The sequence below is a fragment of the Mustela erminea genome, chromosome 1 (assembly GCF_009829155.1).
Source record: "Mustela erminea isolate mMusErm1 chromosome 1, mMusErm1.Pri, whole genome shotgun sequence".
Lineage (NCBI taxonomy): Eukaryota > Metazoa > Chordata > Mammalia > Carnivora > Mustelidae > Mustela > Mustela erminea.
Window position 1 is genome coordinate 213,170,796 of NC_045614.1, and position 14,952 is coordinate 213,185,747.

At 42.3% G+C, this 14,952-nt stretch overlaps 1 protein-coding gene across 1 annotated transcript in view; it reads right to left on the reverse strand.

Moving 5' to 3' along the window:
• The window catches only part of KCNJ6 (potassium inwardly rectifying channel subfamily J member 6), a 268,883-nt gene extending 268,513 nt beyond the window's left edge, over positions 1-370 (reverse strand). Inside the window, exon 1 of the mRNA XM_032354960.1 lies at positions 28-370. The gene's annotated coding sequence lies outside the window, so the exon portion shown is untranslated. The remainder of the gene's footprint in view (positions 1-27) is intronic.
• Between the last annotated feature and the right edge of the window lie 14,582 nt (positions 371-14,952).

The window sequence follows — 14,952 nt, forward strand, 5'->3', positions numbered from 1 at the left end:
GGCTTCCCGGTTCCCGCGGATCCCCACCCCTCCACCCGCCCAACCTCTCCGGCCAGGTGCGGCCGTCTGCGAACTGGCTCCCTCTGGCCGCGAGCGGAGAGGAGGGCTGGGCGCGGGGTCACAGGAGGGGCGGAGGGGTGTGCGTCGGATAGGGACGCGGATAGGGACGCGGGCGGCAGACCGGTGGAGGGAAGGGTTTGAAAAAAGCAAGAGTGGCGGAAAAAAAAAAAAAAAAATCCCGGCTGGGAGAAAAGTGATGGGCCACGCAGAGAGACGTCATGAAAGCCGCAGATTCAATGAATGCTCCTCAATTCCAGCGGACGGGCTGAGCGGCGCTGGCCGCGCACGAACCCGCGCGGCTCCGCGGATAAAAGCGAGAGCAGCGCCGCGTGCTGGAGGAAAGCGGCCGCACAGTGTGTTCCGGAGAGGCAGGGGGCAGGGACGCGGAGGGGAGGAGCGCGAGGTCAGGAGACGCCCACCCACCGCGCATACCCCTCCCCGGGTTGGGGCGGAGGTCGGGGACACTGCACGGGCCCCTTCCCAAACCCGAGCCGGAGCGGAGGCGACCGAACCAAACCCCACCACTCCAAATTGAAGCTGGAGATGTCGGGGCGCTCCACGCTCGGGGACTTTGGGGTTAGCCTCCGTTCCCACCTTTCCTCCTCTGCCACTAAGTAAGTTATTCCCGGAGAAGAGCCTGGACAGCAGTCAAGAGCCGAAACTCCGGGATCACTTTGTGTCTGCTGCTCGGAGGGGCTCCATCTTTCAGGTTTCGTGAAAACACCAGAAAAAGGGTCTTGCCTCTGTCTCCCTTGGGCTGAAATTACCGAGTCAGCCTGGACTCAGGAGCTGGAGCGCGCAGTGTGCGCGTGCCCAGGAGGGGGCGCCGCGAGCCCCTGGGGCGGGGTGGCGGGTGAGGGGCCGCGCCCCGCGGAGGGGTCGGTATCCCGTGGATCCCGAGGAAGCCCAGACCGCTGCTTCGTTCAGTCCGTGCTGTCCACAGCAGCTGGGGGCGCCGCCGCTGCTCCATCCCACCCCGCCCCGATGTTTCTCGGGGGCACTGGAAACAAAGAAGGAGACACTGACCTTTTTCATGCATAACCCAGCTTGCCTTTCAAGTTAATTTTGTCAGGATTTGGGTAATTGCCTGCTCGATCCTGTCCCTTGATTTTTAACTTGCTTTGTATTGTTATTCCAGAGATCACCTCACATAGCTCCCCTCTGCACACCCTCTTTTTCTTATGGTCATCGCAAACGTATTTCCACGTTTCCAAAGCTTTTCCACAACTTGCTTCTATCTCTGTAAGCTCCATTCTTATGCCATCTTTTCTCTGAGAATAAATCGATTGACAATTAAATTTTAAGAGCAACGAGTAACACTGACTAGTAATATTTTAACAACAGTTTCGTATCTGGCTCTTCTTTTGCCACTTTATAAAGTGGTTTTCCTCTCATAAGACACAGAATTTCTATCTCCAAGATGACCCTATTCCAGAGAAAGGGTTGGTCAAGACCTCTTATTTCCAAGATCATTGTATTCTACATTTATGCATTGTAGTTACACAGCAATTCAGCCCTTCAAGAATGCTATCTGCTTTCTAAAAATGACTTGGGTGTGGAGAGGTGTTTGCCTTAATTTGCATCAACGGCTATACACAAATCAACCATGCCAACCGGGCACGCAGCCTGTGAGCCTGTATTTGTTGCTGATTTTCCCTGAGAGGTTGTGATCTCACTTGCCCTTACTTCCTTATTAGGATGGTTAATATGTGATTTTTATGCTCCATAGTGCTTACCAGATCTAGTCATTGTCTTAGAGTGGGACTCCACAGTCCCTGAGGAATCCCCAAGCAAGTATGAAAGAAGCAGGATTTCGGTGGAAACAGCCCTCCAGCATTAAAGGAACAGCTCACACTGACTCTAGTTGCCTAAATAGCATTCTCTTTATCCGGGGAGATGCTCTGGATACGCCTGCTAATTTTGACTAGATACATTTCTACCAACAGAAGGCTATCTCAAGATTTATTTCTTACAGCACCTCAGACTAAGTAGGTAAGTCCAGAGAGAATAATAACCCCTTTTTCTCCCTTAATTTGAAACTGGCTAGAGTGCTGTGGGTTGCACATGGGCAAGAGCTTGTGCTGAATGAGGCAGATCATACTAGCCTGACAAGGGGTGGGGGGTTGACCAAAGCCAGAGACAAGAGCAATAGGTTTAACTGAATTCATTTATTCCTGAGAGATCTCAGGCAGTGACTGATGTTAACTAAGTCACTGGTCACTGGTGTTAACTGGTGTTAACTAAGTCACTGCTGTTAACTGAGAGGAGTCTCGGTGGCATCTGGAAATCAGGCAAGCTGTCCTTCCCAGCCACATGTTGCAGCTGCTCTGAGCTTCCAAGAGCCCTGTCTGTCAGGCTACACTGTGTTCAGCATGTCTGGAATCTCACTTAAAAGTCTATTTTATGATTTTGGATGAAGCCAAGACCTCAGGGTGGGGGAGTGTTGGGTGGGTACCAAGGGGGGCTTCTAAGCCTTAGCTTCTCCCACCTCTAGGTAGGTCAGTACTCCAAAACTGACCAAGATGGTGATCGACTCTTCTATACGGACGAGGTTGGAGTCTCCCTGACACATCAGACTGTAACAGGGGCTAGCAGAGTTGACAAACTGAAATATCCCAACTGGGTGTCATGTGCTGTGTATAATCTTGTTTTTCTTCACTATTGAGTGTGGCAATTGACAACCCAGTCTAGCTCCCTCACCCACGTGTAGATCTGACCCAGCTTTGGACAGGCTGACCCCCGTCCTGTCAGCCTGGGTGCTGGGTGGTGGTTTCTGGTCTCTGTCTTGTCTTGCTTTGTCTAAAGTCTGTTGCTCGTTGGATGTTGAAGCCTTTAGCCTGCTGTGGGTGACCGTTCCTCGTCGTCTCATTTCTCCACCCACTTCTCCCTTCACCCACGAAACCAACACTAAAATCATCTTTAAAGTACAGAGAAAGGAGTATAATATCTAAATAATTTATTTTAACTATAAAGGAACATTTGATTTAAAGAGTATCAAGAAACAAATTCAAGAATTATTCTGTTCTAAAGCTCTGCTTTCAATGGACTAGGTTGATTCCATCCATGTTTCTTATTGAGGGGATATCCAGAAAGAGCTACTGTCTTTCCTTCTTGGATTTTGATGGTAAATTTTGGGAAACATTCTTTTTGTTGTTGTTTGTTTTATTTTGTTTAGAAATACATTCTTTTTTGTTGTTGTTGTTGCTGTTCAAGTTTTAATTTAAATTCTAGTTTGGTAACATGTAACATAGTATTGATTTTGGGAGTAGGACTTAGTGATTCATTACTTATAATAACACCCAGTTACATGTAACTTATCACAACACCCATCACCCATTTAGCCCATCACCCACACACCTACCCTCCAGCAACCCTCCATTTGTGGAGACACATTCTCTCTCTTTTTTTTTTTTAAAGATTATTTATTTATTTATTTGATCAAGAGAGAGCAGGGGCAAGGAGCAGAGGGAGAGAGACAGAAACTCTGCAGAGCATGGAGCCTGTCACAGGACTTGATTCCATGACCCCAAGATCATGACACGAGCCGAAATCAAGAGTCTGATGCTCAACCAGCTGAGCCACCCAGGCACTCCTGTGGAGATACATGTTTGATAAATATATCCAGGTGTAAGAAATTAAGTGCTTTTGCTAAGAAAGGAGTTTCAGATGGTTTTATTTTTATTTTTTTATTTTACTTGTTTTCAGATGGTTTTAATTCTGAGGGATTTTCGTGCTGATCTTTAGCACTTTCAACCTCCAATTATTCAATTATTTCTTCTCTTTCTTTGATAGACTTTCATCTCCTGCACATTTCCTACAGTTACTTTCCTTCCCTTACTTTGGAATTCCGTTCACTATCTCTACTAATCTTAAATTATAAGTGCTTATAAGCATTTTAAAATTATGCATTTTCGTTTTTGTTCTGTGGCTTGATAAATGAGTCCAATCTAAAGGCTCATTTGATAAATTCTTCTTATAGAATGTTTTATTAGTTCATCATTTAGTAGGTATCATGCCTTTTAATCAAAGTGTCCCTCCAAGGAATTCATTAAAATACAATTTAAGAAAGTCATAATAGCCTCAAATATAATATTTCAAAAGACCACAGGAGGTGATGATTACAAACAATTGCGTAAATTAGTCTTCCTGTACCTCTTACTGGAAATAATTTGGATTAACATAAAATCTGGGCAACATAAACATTGCAGGCCAAAATAAAGGACTTAGATTTGTAAGATGCTTTTTTTCTGTAGTTAACCATGTGCTAAAATGCCCAGATTCTTTGTTTTAGGTTTTTGTTTTTATTTTAACTGACACTCTTAGCAAAGAGGCTATGAGTTGGAGAGAATGAAATAAAGTTCCTTCTTTTGTATGCTACTGCAACTGCGTGTCATCTCCTGTAGTCGCGCTGGACACCAAGCAGACCTGGGCCTTGTTTGTCCTCCATAGAGGTTGGACTCCAGCCCAGCTTCCACAGGCTTCCATGGCTCCCCCAACAGGGCCTTCCCAACCTTTTCCCCTAGAGATAACTCCCAGAGTCCTGTTCTAAATTCCAGATCAGCTTTGGTGTCTTAAGCAAGATTTATCTATTTAAGGACTCTTGATCCCCCAGCGTTCATGCCGAGCGATGGTGTAGCCAGGGGATTTCTGCTTTATCATCTCATCTGTAAAATGGTGTTTGCAGATGGGCTCTTTGGGAAGCAGACTCTGAAATGGACTAGCGTGTTGGATATTTTTAGGGATGTTTCTTAGAATGTTATGTCCATGAGATCAACACCTATGGAAGAGAAGTAAGAAAGTATGGGTGAGAAGCAGGGCTGATCTCAGTCTTGGCACATCCCACAGAGAGCTCCAAAGATAAAATGAACCATTAGAATTGTCCTGTATTAAGCCAAGATAGCCCTGACCTGATTGGTCCCTGGATATGAACTATCTGGGAAGGGCATAACTGGGCAAGGAAGATTTAGATAGTCTGCATCTGGTGGCTAAAAACTGTCTGCTTATAGCATTCCAGCAGTTAGGTCAGTAAGCCCTCTCTTGAAGGAAGATCTTAGTGACACATCTCTCCATTTACCAAAAATGGGCATGATAGCATTACCTATTGCATAGTGTTCCTGTGACTATTATATGAGGTATTATATAACATAATCCATTTAAAAAGTGGAGCCCACAGTCTGGCATATAGTAGCTGCTTAAGAAATGTGAGTTATTTATTAATGGATGATGCTTGTTAGTTTTATGCTTAAACAAACTCAGGATTTGTTTTCATGTACCTCCAGATTTGTATCCATACAGTTTCAAGTCCCTTTCCAAGTACCAGAAAAATATAGAGAGTACTTCTTATTGTTTCTGATTAGCTAACAAGTTCAGTCCCTGAATCAACTACCGTGCCTGGGAGGATACTATGGTAGACGTTGTCTGTTCACACCTAGCATCTATTTCTACCCATTTCTGGTACCCTGATTTGGGAATAGGGCACATTAATTCATGTTCAAAGAGAAATTTAATATCAGACTGGAAGTCAGACATTTCCTGGAATAGGAGGAAAGGAAGGCTTTGGCATCAACAACTTTTTCTTCAGTCTGAAAGGGAAGAGGTCTAGAGAGAAGTAAATGTTCAGTATATGTAATACAGGTAACTCTCTAATAATACAATGTATATAATTCTCTAATTACACAAGGAAGTTAGTTTCTCACTTTGAGGGAAACAGTGGTAAGAATTATCTTTTTGTAGTCTCATAGGAGACTCTGGTAACCACAGATGGTGGTTTGCTTCTCCTTGCTATGTAATTCTCAACAGTGATTTATTTAGGTAGTTCTTTCCTCCTATTTTCTGTTTATTTGGAACCAAAGTGGGAGAAATGGAATATAGAATCAGTAAAAATTCCGAAGTCCACAAGGAAAACAAACATCCCAGCCTGGAAGCTACAGTGATGCTGCAGTTTAGCATGGGATCCATGAAATTGATTGCTGGTGGCAAACAAAGAACGAATCTCATTTGCAGCTTCAAGTCCCCGAGCTGTAGTCACACACACTACTTGTATTCATCTGCTGACTCAAGACCCACCGAGCAGCAGGAAGGAGAACACTGGTATGTAAGACAATATAAAACCATAGACGATAGAATGTTGACGTTCCCTCAGAGATTTTTTCGTCCCTTTTCAATTCCATGAGCCTTTCTCTGATGCCAGTCAGAGGTAGGCTGCCTCTAGCACCTTAACACCGTGATTCATTTCCATTTTCCAGCTCTTAGATCTCTCTTTCTTTCTTTCTTTCTTTCTTTTTTTAAAGATTTTATTTATTTATTTGACAGACAGAGATCACAAGTAGGCAGAGAGGCAGGCAGAGAAGGGGGGAAGCAGGCTCCCCGCCGAGCAGAGAGCCCGATACGGGACTCGATCCCAGGACCCTGAGATCATGACCTGAGCCGAAGGCAGTGGCTTAACCCACTGAGCCACCCAGGTGCCCCTATTTCCCCTCTTCTTAAAGCTGGCGGTTTTCACATTTGATCCTATTGACTTGTTCCTTCTGGTTCCTATCTTCTCATTCTGTGTCACGCATTAAATAGATTATTTATAGTACCATAAATATGACAGACATAAACTTGTTTCCCATAGAGTTATATGATCCTTTCCAAACAAATATAATTCAGGAAAGAAATGTGATACAAGATAATAAGATAATGGGATAGATTCTTGTCCAAATGGTTCATGAGTAACACGATAATAATAAAGTCTTTAAAAATTTCAAGGACCTTGGGGAAATTACTTAATTTTTTAGGCTCTCTAAAACAGGAATAATTATAACACCTTTTATTAGTTATCTATTGCTGCATAACAAATAACTACAAACTTAGTAGCTTAAAAAATACCCAGTTATTAGCTCTTAGTTCTTTAGGTCCCAAGTCCAGCAAGGCATGGATGGGTTCCCTGTGTAGGGCATCACAGTGTGGAGATTAAGCTGTCCACCAGGTTGAGTTCCAGTCTGGGGAAAAAAAATCCACTTCCAAGCTTATTTTTGCTATTGGCAGAATTCCCGTCTTACAGTGGTAAGACCGAGGCCCCCATTTCCTTCTTTGCTGTTAGCAGGTGGCTCTCCTTCGCTCCTGGAGGCTGCTTACATTCCTTGTCATGTGGTCCCTCCATCCTCAGGCCAAGAAAAGGACATAGGATTCTTCTCATGTTTTAATTCTCTGATGACTTCTGCTGCTATGAGTCAGAGAAAACTTTCTGCTTTTGACAGACCCATGTGATGAGATCAAGCCCACCTAGATAAACTCTTATTTTAAGATCAGTTGATTCGGGACCTTAATTATGCTTGAAACATTCCTTCACAATAGCACTTAGGATAATGTCCGACTGAATAAGGAGAGAAAGTGTGTGTATACCAGGGGCTGAGAATCTTGGGGGCTCTCTTAGAATTCTGCCTACCACATACCTGCCTCACAGATTGTTAGATGAGCTGATACACAGGTAACCAGTATATTAAAAACAAGGTTTTCATGGAAACACCAAGAGATACTCATGGTTGTTTGCTCTGCTGATTCATTTCATTGTCATGAAGCGGCAGCTGATCCCACAATTAACTGAGCCGCCTTTCCCTCCTCTTCCTCCAGCTTCTCTGACTCCTGAGCTTCTGTGTTTCCAGATCTGTGATGATGGATTTCTGCACAATACTCCTGTCACCAAGGGCAGAGACAAGAAGAACTGACATGAGGTTCATTTCATCCTTGCGGGGTTCCAGCCTATGCTGGTGGGTTCTAGACTGTTTGTATCATATTATGTCACTGCTATAGTGGCCACATCTCTAGCTTGTCCTCCAGCTAAGATCATAGTAGTAGCTGCATTTTTCTTTCACTATTTTGTCTTCCCCTTGCTGTCAGCACATTGACAGGGTGGACTTGGACTTCATTACCTGGACAGGAACTCCAATAATTATTGGTTAGAATGGTGGCCCTTGGTGGTACTGTCATTGTTAAGTTGTCATGGTTTTCCAGGATTGTTGAACAAGGGAATAATAAGAGGGGTCCCAGTATGTTCCTGAGTTCAAAGACAAACCTTCTTGCCCATGGTACTGGAATAGCCACTCAGCTTGTCTCTGGTAATCAGGATTGGTCACAATACTCAGGACTCCTTTTCCATATGCTGGTTTACTAGCATAAAGGCCAAAAGGCCAAAAGGCCCAAAAAGACCAGGGTGCTGTCTTAACATCTAATGCATCAGAACTGCTACTATGTTTTGTGGTTGGTGCCTTCTTCCCTTGGACACTAGGACCTCCAAACCCAACAAGTCAAGGTAGTAGGATGAGAAGCAAACATAATTTGGTAAAACTCCCCCCATCACCCTATGGGTTACTGGCTATGCATTCTGTGTATTCTAGCTATGGCACCGATAGCACATATGTTGGTTGCAGATTAGGGCATTTACTGCATCCCATAAGAGAGAATCCCAACCTCACAGTGACTGCTTCCCAGCTGGTACCATGACAGAGCTTTCAGAAGACCATCCCACCATTCCCCCTACGTGGCTGCTTCCTGGTGATGGGTCATATGGTAGGACGAGGGAAGTCTATTAGCATGGTCCCACTGTCACACTTAGTTTATCACAAATTGGACCCCTGCTCAGTAGGACCCTATGATATGGGTAAGAGATAGAGATTGTTGAAGCAATGAGGCTTGGTGGAAGAGGCCAGTGTACTGCATCTACTACAAATTGGCTTCCTGGTTCCCCTAAGGCTGGTTCTCTGCAGGGGATAGTGGCTTTGATTAAGACATAAACACCTTCACATTCTGTGCCCATTCATTGAGGCCCATGTATATACTTCTTCCTAGAACCCATTACTATCAATTTTCTAATTCTGATGGCACGAATCAGGGCATATCTGTAACTCAGTCCATTTTTCCTTCCACATTACAAAGAAAATTTAGAACACTACCCACATACCTGCCCATGGGGAGATGTCCCTTCGCCACCACCTTTTTGGAATAGCTTCTGTCTGGTATAAACAAATCAGGCTCTTGAATTTTCTTCCCTCATTAACTGATCATAAGAAATTCCTGTTAAGTCATAAACATGTGTTGATGGATAAAAAGCAGAGCACTAGAATCAATAAACTTCTGGCCAACTTCCTTTTGCAGTTTACTTGGAACTTCCATTCTGATTCAACCCCAAGTCCTATTTGCCTATGCTAGATTGTTATACTATTGGCTCCCAGTGGAACTTGTCTCTGGGTGTCCAAACTCTTGTGTTGTCCCCTGTCACACTGACTGTCCTTGGGCAAGTATCTTGCATAAGTTAATGGGATATCATCAACTATGATAAATATTTGTGTGCTGGGGTTAATTCTCCTCTTGGAACCTGAGACTGCATGTGAGGAAACCATGTCTGGCCTCCCTGAGCATGAAAGACTGCAGTGAGAGAGACCTGAATTTCTCAGCTGTCTCCGTTGAGCCCAGTCCCCAGCTAGCCCTTCAGCTTAAAAACTAAGGAAAAACCAGCATGAGAACCAACCATAATAAATCAACAGAACATTAAAAATATTAAACTACTGTGTTATTTTTGATTGAAACCTCAGGTTCTGGGATGGTTGTTATTCAATGATGGATAACTGAGAGAAAAGTCCATACCTAGTAGTGGGGGGGCTTCTGTAATGAAAACCCCAAACATGAAGGGTCGACTTTAGGGCCAGGCAGTGAGCACAGATTGGGAGGCAAGGAAACTTCCATTGGAGATGGGGAAGTGGGCAATTGAAGGCTTATAGTAGTAAGGCAATTTGCAAAGCTGTCACCAGTAGTAGCTTGCGAGACAGAAAATATACCTGACCTCAAGGATCTTGCTAAGGAGATTTCCAAGTAGAATACTGAAAATACCCATGGCTTCTTCAGTTGTATATAATTTAGGGGAAATTCAAGAGACAGAATCTGCTGGTTGGAAAAGAAAACGGTTTCTCACCTCTAGTCTTTCCTGCCAGCAGATAAATCTCAAACTAAGGACTAGTCACAGGGCAGAGATCTAATGAAGGGTATGGCTGTAGGACTCTGAAAACTGTAAGATGGTGCGTAGTTGCTTCAGCTGGCAGAATAGCTTTTTAAATAGCTCAAGGGCATAATCCTCCAGCAGTTGTACATGAAGCTCAAAGTAGAGGGATCCGTCTTGAAAGAAATTATGGTTTTAGCTTGAGGTATACGGTGAATCACAATCACTCTATAGAAAGTTCATAATGTGTTTTTTTTTATATATATAAAGATTTTATTTATTTATTTGTCAGAGAGAGAGAGGAAGAGAGCAGCACAAACGGGTAGGCAGAGAGAGAAGCAGGCTTTCCTTGGAGCAGAGACCCTGATACAGGACTTGATCCCAGGACCCTGGGATTATGACCTGAGGTGGGAGCAGATGCTTATCTCACCGAGCCACCAAGGTGTCCCACTCATAATGTTTTTACAGGGTTTTGCCAACTTGAACTAAATGAGACAGAGTGAATTCAGAATAAAGAGGCTCCAAATCCCCCATCTTTCTATGGCAGGAAACAGGCTGAGAGAGCTATTCATGTGCAAATATGAGATGTTTCTTATGGAGGGAGGCAATGGTCTGTGAGAGGACAAAGCTGAGACCTCTTGAGAAAGCCGAGAATGATGAAGAATTGCCATTTTAATCATGGAACGTTTCTTGTCTTTAGGAAGTCCTAACATGTCTCTGGATGTATTTCAGAATCACTGTGGACCAATGACTGTTAGATGTCTCTCTCCTTACTACTCTTCACCACTTCATACATATGGCTTCATGGGGGAATTCCACATGGTCAATCTTCCACAGCCTCTCCATCTTACCCTCCAACCCAGTGATTCTTGTATTTCCATATGCAAAATATATTCATCCCTTCCAAGACTCCTAAAAGTCTCATGCAACCATGTCAATAGGCAAAAGGCCAATGATCTATTTATCTGCATTAACTTCAGATATAGACAAGAAAATACGTCTGCAACTTGAGCTGGCATCACCCTGAACAGACCGCTACCTGAGGTCTATCCTTGGGGGCCCAAGCATCCCCCATCAGCCTATCTGGAGCCTGAAAGTTTGAGGAGCAATACTAACATCTAGCTGATGCTAAACCCCATGGTGAATGACTCAAGCTTAGGAAATGCACTAATGGTAATAGAGTAGCATCAACTCTTTTGGCAACTTACTTGGGAAGATATCTTGTACTTTCCATTGGATCCATTATATATATACATGGTATATTGTTACACCAATAGTCCAAGTAAACCCTACCATGCCTTCATATGCCCAGGTAAAACCAGTGGAAAGGCACAGCAATGCGTAGGTGGTAGAGTGCCATATGCATTTTACAATGAAATGCTGCTATGAACATCAGGTTTTGGATGGTTCAGTGGATCAGATAACACTCAATGAGGGATGGCTTGAGTTGCATGGTCACTTGGTGATCTATAGTGGACATTCTATCTTTACTAGAGCTCAAAATCAAGCAAAGAGTTGCTTGTCAAATGGAAAAATTCTGTTAGCAGAAGGGAGCATGGATTTGCTCCTACAGCCTAAGTGTATATGCTGTGACTTTCCTGTAGGAACTTTCCAGTCTACATGTACTTCCTTGTTTGATGCTTGTAGTCACACTGTGGAGTCCTTCCTCAAAAAGCCTGACTGCCGCCTCTCCATCAAGGGGCTCCAGGTCCATAGTTGACTTAGGTCTGGGAACTGGAAAGAGACTGTGAATCTCCACAAAGGTAACTTGAGTTAGGACTAGACCCACCCTAAGGAACGGAGTTTTGCTGATTTTATAAGCAGAGCAGTAACCTTAGGAAGAAGTACTGACTTCATTTCTAGGGATGCCATAACTGGTCAGATCCCTGCAGGCCAAAATATTGACCACCACCAGGTTCCTGAGGCTTATAATGGAATAGGAGTTAAGGTTATGGCTTCCAAAGCATTATTATTTCAATGTAAATTTATGAATTATTTGATTTATATTGGATTTTTTATTATTAATGTTCCAGGAACTCTGGTCTCAGTCAAAACAGAAGGAATCTTGGAATAACCGGTTATTAATTATAAAATGAGTACCTTGTAGGCAACAACAACAAAAAAAGAGTTACAAATATCAGGAGACAAATATCAGGATGTGGGTAATTAATTCTATTATAGTAATGCTGGAAAAGTTGAGGTTTGTGGGGATGTCAGATTCACACAGCTACAAAAGCAGCTAGACCTTTGCTCTTGGCAGGTCAGTCTTTACAAGTGGCCTTGCTATTTGTATATTTCTTTAGTTCTATATTTATTTGTTTTTGCTTTATTAGGCTTTATGTCACATAATGGAGGGGAAAAGGATAAAGCTCTTGCTTCCTTTCTATAAGCAGATTTCTTAACTTAGAGGGGAACACTAAAGAGTATTCAAACTATAATTATTGATGAATAAACTCAGACAGATGGGAGTACCTTATAATAATGAAAATAATTTTGGAACACATGTATTTGGAGGAAAGTGAGAAGGAAACTCTCCACCCTCCATTCTTTTACATAACTATTTATAAGCCAAGTTAAATATGAAGTAAATTGCTAAAGAGTGAAGTGCCCAGTGGACTGAGGCTTGCATCATTAAATGACTTTCCCTCATCACTGGCTTGCAAAGATCTAGAAACCAGGACTGAGTCAAGCATGTGTCTTGTTGAAATAACCCTACAGTTGAAGACCTCAGACTTCATAATGTCACTGTCACAGTGACAAAGAGTCTGTCCAACTCCTGGAGAAAGCATAAAATGATCTTTCTACTTTTTATTTCTCTTCTGATTCATGTCTTTTTTCTTTAGACACTGACTTCACAGCTAGAGGTATATGATTTTATTTGAAACATTGTTAGCCATAAAACACTGGATTTACAGAAATGAGGAATTCTAGTTTTATTTCTTTTTCCTTGAAATGAAACGAATCTTACGCTGTTCTGTTACCTTTAATGACAAATTTCTTGGAACAGCAAAGAACTTAGAGCTATTAATCAGTATATTGAAATATTCATGGTGTTTAGGGTGAAAAAATATACTTGGAGGATGTGTTTTTAAGCAGCTCTGAGTTCCAGGTAATTAAAAAAAAGCAACACAGCTAAAAAACAAACAAACCACACAAATGTATCAGAAAGTTCCCTACCCCCTTAAGCTATTGACTGCAACCCATTGGGTAATATTTTAAGGTGAAATTTAGGTACTGTTATAATGTTATATTTTTAACTGAATTAATAGCACACCTTTTCCTTCTATCCAGTTAGGACTGTGGAGAACTAAGGTCCTTGGGGGGAAAAAAAGCCATTATTAGAAAGGTCCTTTTAAGGGTGTGTTTTGTGTGCTAAGGGAATAGCCATATACCATGGATGTGGATCTATTTTTACTCTGCAAAACCCCAGATGGAAATCAACTTCATGATTTCAGAGAAGGAAATCTTTCAGATTTCTAGACAATTGCCTTCCACACTAGGTGTTAGTATTAGCCCTGAGGATGTGTGTTTGCCTCAAAGAAAGGGTTGTGTGTTGAGGGTGGGATGGTATTGCTGTAATATATAGATATCTATGATAGAAGCAAGTATGCCTGCATCTTGAGCTGGCACCACCCTAAATAGATCCCTCCCTGAGGTCTATCTTTGGGGGCCTAAGCATTCCCAATCAGCCTATCTGGAACCTGGAAGTCTGAGGAGCAATGCTAGCATCTGGTTGATACTAAACCCCAGGGTGAATGACTCAAGCTCAGGAAATGCACTAATGGTAACAGAGGAATTGATGTTCTGCCTAACTTTGTTTATTAGGTGGTGAGTCCTTCTGCGTAGGGATGATTTTCTTCACTAGGTAGGAAGAAATTCAAAAGGGAAAAGTCTGGCAAGAATTTTTGGAGGGAGGCACTTTTCTGATGGCAGATGAACCAGTTGGGGCACACTTATGATGTCACTGTTGTGATCAAACTGTACGTGCTTTCCCTGTGAATTTGGAAGAGTCTAATTTAGCCCCTAAATTCCTCCTTTCCACCCCATATGTAGTATTTTCTTTTGTAAAATTTTCCAACATTTCAATAGAGATTCATATGTGCTCGCACAGGCATTTCAGGCTTAGGCAGATGGAAGTGCTCTTTGATCATGAAAATGGTGGCCTGTACTACCTCTTTTGACATCTATGGAGGAGCAGGGGAGAGTTATCATTCTCCTGGTCATCCTATCATATCAGATCATTCTCCTGGTCTCAATAGTGAACCTGCAGTGCTCAGAGACAGCTTTCAAATGGACAGCTCAAGAGGGTTTGAGACTTAACCTTCTGCATTCCAGCCCAGACATATGAAGACAAAGGAAAGAAAATATCTCTTTTTTCTTTTCTATGGGGTTGAGAGTGGGAAGCAGATTGCCTGATGTCTGGGTTCTATCCAGTGTAAGTGAATCGGCTGGCTATTGTTGCAAAAGAAACTAATTGATGCTGATAAATGTACGCATAGGTCAGAAAAAAACTCATGGACAAATTTATAAACCTTTGTAAATAAGATGTATTGCAACATTTATGTATATGTCCTTAATTAACAGTGCATAATCATCATGTCAAAATGAGTTAAGTTTCAGTGTGGATGTTTATTTTTTATTTATTTATTTTGAGTGTGGGTTTTTACTGTTGAGCTAGATGACAAGGCATTGTGGGCTTTTTAAATATGGAATGATTATAGCTGTGCTAAAAGAAACAACATATATCAATATCACCAGGCTAAGCTTTCAACTAAGTAAAATGTTATCCCTTCTAAAGAGAATTTTATTTATTACTTTTATTTATTTATTTATTTCATTTATTACTTTTCTAAAGAAAGTATTAATAAATTTGAATTCATTAAAATTAAAATAGTTTCCCCTTGGAAAGTCTCTATTAA